Here is a 4,429-nt window from a genome sequence, read left to right as displayed (position 1 = left end):
ATGGTGCAGCAGAGCACATTTTATTGGAACAAAGCAGACTGAACTCTGAAGATTTGAGCAACAGTGACATCTTGTGGCAACTTAATGTAGTTGTATAAAAATACCCATGTGGAGTGAACAAAAAGTGAGTTCACACAGAAGTGTGTAAAGATTACTATACATGGATCACTGCAGGCAGCGTGTTCACAGTGGGAGAAAAGAACCAGAACTTTAATCGAAGTATGTGTTACTGGACAGTTTCCTGATATTTCAGATGTACAATTTAGGATATTTCTGAATGCTTAATTGAGTGTTGCAGTAATACGTCTTGAAACCGGGAACTAAATTGGCTTCAGTTCAGTTGAAGTCATTGTATTTTTTGGAATGGGTTTTTGGTTAGATACCTTAAATAAGGTCGGTGGTCTGTGTACAGATTTTCACATTTTGTTTGACAACATACACATCAGTAAATACCCCACTTGTGAATTTGGAAGCCTTTATGAGTCTTTAAAAAGAGAGCTAACAAGTGGCTACATGTGACAGCGGAAGGTCATCGAACCCAACACGGCTTTACAGCCTTGTTGTGGTGGTGATGTTGAAGTCATGTGACTGTGGTGTGGTTTCAAAAAATCATGTAAGTGGTGTTCATTTGTGATCTTTTTTTTTTTTGCTGAACAAAGTGTTTAAGTGTCATAAGAGTTTGTTTGCCACAGAGTCTATTTTCGGCAATAATCCATAGTTCAATGGAAAAATTCCATTAGCTTTTTAACAAGGGAACCACTTTAATCAGCCTTTAGTGTGCCTTTCAGTGCTTTTCAAAACAGGGTGTGCTGTAGCATGCATGTTAGCCAACAGTGTGCATCACATGTTGGCAGTAAAGCTCTTTTATTTTATTTGAAAGTATTTCCATCATTTATTCATAGACTGACTTTTTTTTTCAATCAAGCCTCGAAACATTTGTAACCTGACATTATTTTATTATATCTATCTTAACATATGACTAAACATACAGGGATTGTCTTATTATGTGACTTATTAACCATTTAACTATTTATTTAATACTTAACAAACATTATGTCACAACATGGTATAATGATGAATTTGAAGGAAACAAATCCATCACACTATCATTACATCAGAAATATTATATCTCACACATACACCGATCAGCCAGAACATTAAAACCACTGACAGGTGAAGTGAACAACATTGATCATCTTGTTACAATGCAATGTTCTGTGGGGAAACCTTTGGTTCTGACATGTGGATGCTACTTGACACGCTCCACCCACCTAAACACCAGTGCAGACCAGATACCCCCCCTCATGGCAGTGGCAGTCCCCAGTAGCAGTGGCACCATGCCACACCAGACAAACTGCTCAGGAATAGCCTTAGAAACACGACAAAGAGCTCAAGGTGTCGACCTGGCCTCCAAATTTGCCAGATCCCAATCTGATCAAACATCTGTAAGATGTGTTGGTACCCCACCTCACATACCACAGGACTCAAAAGATCTGAAGCCAACACCCTGGTGCCAGACACTCTGGCGCACCACTCAGAGGTCCTGTGTCCATGCCTTGACAGGTCAGAGTCAAGTCCAGTCCTAGGAGCACCCGAGCACCACATCAGATTGAGATCTGGGGTATTTGGAGGTAAAGTCGACACCTTGAGTTCTTTGTTCCGTTCCTCAGGTCATTCCTGAGCAGTGTTTGTGGTGTGGCATGGTGCATTGTCCTGCTGGGGGGCCACTGCCATGGACAAGTTCTATTGCCATGAGGGGGTTTATTTTGTCTGCAATGGTGTTCGGTTACCTGGCAGTGCCTTGTATACACCCTGCTGTGACACAGTGATGGAGGAAGTTAGGCACTTAGTAAATATTATCAGCAATATGAACTATAAGTGCCAAAATGAAACTATTTGTATTGCAGACAAATGGCCACTGTGATTTTCATATGATTATATATAACCTTTTGGATGATTATTGCTGCTACATTAATGTGTACGCAGCATTTTAATGTTGTAGTTGGTTGAGGTGGAGCAAATTTTAACCACTTTATAGACTGTTGGGTTGTTGAATCTATAAACTAACCATGTGTTTTGTATGTAAAATCTCCACATGAAGCAGTAACTACAGCAGTCAGATCAGTTAAGTGAAGTGAAAGTATAAAGTAACGCAGAATGGGAACACTAAATGAAAGAACAAGTAGCTGAAAACACGTACTTGGTGAGATTAGACTCCACCAAAGCAACATCCTCATGCCCAGGCGTCCTAAAAGATGGAATTTTATCCTGTGCACACAAGATAACATTGTGGTAAATTAGAAGATAAAAAAAAGTGATGAAAAAAGGTAAAGATGTATTATTTTGGGGGTCATTGAGGACTCTGCAGCATCTTATCACTGCGGACAGTTACAGTTCAGCAGCATTGGACAGCTACTTTGAAACTGTTTCTAGTAAAGTTCAACACTCTTTACTGATAAATGGGTGATAAAGTAAAGTTAAGTTTCAGTTTTACTCATCATGAGATGGATAAACCAGTTTTAAATGTATCATTCATTAAGTGTGTTGGCATGATGCTCTGTAAACACTGCAGCTTGTGACTCTTGTGTGACTGGTTGGCCCTATGTGCAGTGGCAGGTAAACACAGTGGAGGAGAAATTGAGCAGGACTGGCACCTGCTCTCTGTTACTGCAGCAGTGCATTTACAGTTTTTCACGATTGCTTAAACACATTTCCTGATTGACTACCTCACTTTCTCAAAACCCTAAACACAAATCACAAAACTCACACACAAAACGCAAAATCCTACACTTCTCTTGCAAAAGCACACTTTGCCCTCAAAACAGTATTACCTCTTCACTAAATGGCATTTTCTTTTCAAATGACAAACACATAGAGCATATGAGTAGACATGTCTAAGCACCCATTGAACACTGATGTGCAGAATGGAAAACACTATAATATGAATGGAAAACACTATATGGATGCTTTATCAGTAGAATCATGCTTTTGCATGTTCAGTGCTACATTCACCTGTTGGATGTAAAATACTGTATTACCATATCATGTTTTTGCGTATATTACAGTTTTTCTCAATTGCTTACACACTATTACCAGACTTATGAACTAAATATCCTAATGCATAACGCCATCTCCCAAAAGACACACCCATTTCCCTAAACTGTTAACCGTATTGAGCTCTTTACACACATGATTCAAATTACAGTTTTTTATAGTTGTTTACGCACTAAAATGAAAATTTTCACACAATTACAGTTTTTCCCAATTGCTAAAACACAAAAGCCAATTCTCTAAACCAAATGACCAGTTCTCTAAACACATTTAATAAAACTAGCCCCCATTTGCCAAAACCATAAACACATTTCACATTAAGACACAATTCACAAAACACAATCCTCCTTTTCTCATAAATCTAAACACATTTTGTCTTGCCAAAACACAAGTTGCAAAAAAGTTTGCTCAGATTATCAAATTAAAGCTCATGTGATGCAAAATGCTTGCCACAGTCAGCAAAATTGGAACACAATGAACACACATACCAGGCTTCATTCATTAAACATAACGACTCAAAATTGAAGACACTTGTTGCAAATGATGTGACCACACCTATAAAAGCCAGTTCAGAGTGCACAGTTTGCCTGGCAAGGGACAATATTGCCTGCGATGTAGATGAGGTCCTGTGGCCCGACCCAGCTCGACGATGTGATGCCGCACAATGATTGTGGAGTGCGTGTGTGTTGTATAGTTCCATAAATAAATAAAAAACATCACACCCTGAACATTGTTCTTAATGAGTATTGTTGTGTATAATGGATCCTCTGGGGCGTCGGTGGCTTAGTGGATAAAGCAGACGCCCCATATACAGCGGCCCAGGTTCGACTACGGCCTGTGGCCCTTTGCTGCATGTCACTCCCTCTCTCTCTCTCTCTCTCTCTCTCTCTCTCTCTCTCTCTCTCTCTCTCTCTCTCTCTCCCCCCCCCTTCATGCTTAGCTGTCCTGTCAATTAAAGGCATAAATGCCCAAAAATATCTTAAAAAAATAATAATAATAATAATGGATCCTCTGTAGTGTTTGCATTGAGTTGTGATGCAGTACAGTAGTGTACATACTGTATTTTCTGTAGATTTACATACTGTTCATATGAAACACACAAATCTATGAATGCCCAATACTCTACAGTGATATATTCTGAGAACAGATACTGTAAGGTTTCTAAAAATGTGCTTTGGCAGTTGTGAAAAAAAAAAGAACATTCTCACACACTGAACATTGTGTTTTCAGTTGTTTTGTTGTAGTCTGTAATGATGCGTATAGGGTTTAAATTTTTGCAGGCTTTGAGCAGCTGTTTTGGTGTGAAAGTTTGAGTTTTGAAGAGAGAAGGTGTGGTTTTGTTTATGTAACTTTAGAAAAGTGTGTTGTGTTTAGAGTT

This window comes from Epinephelus lanceolatus, chromosome 8 (genome assembly GCF_041903045.1).
Source record: "Epinephelus lanceolatus isolate andai-2023 chromosome 8, ASM4190304v1, whole genome shotgun sequence".
Taxonomy (NCBI): domain Eukaryota; kingdom Metazoa; phylum Chordata; class Actinopteri; order Perciformes; family Serranidae; genus Epinephelus; species Epinephelus lanceolatus.
The sequence above is the reverse complement of the archived record's forward strand: the minus strand, read 5'-3'. Positions refer to the sequence as shown.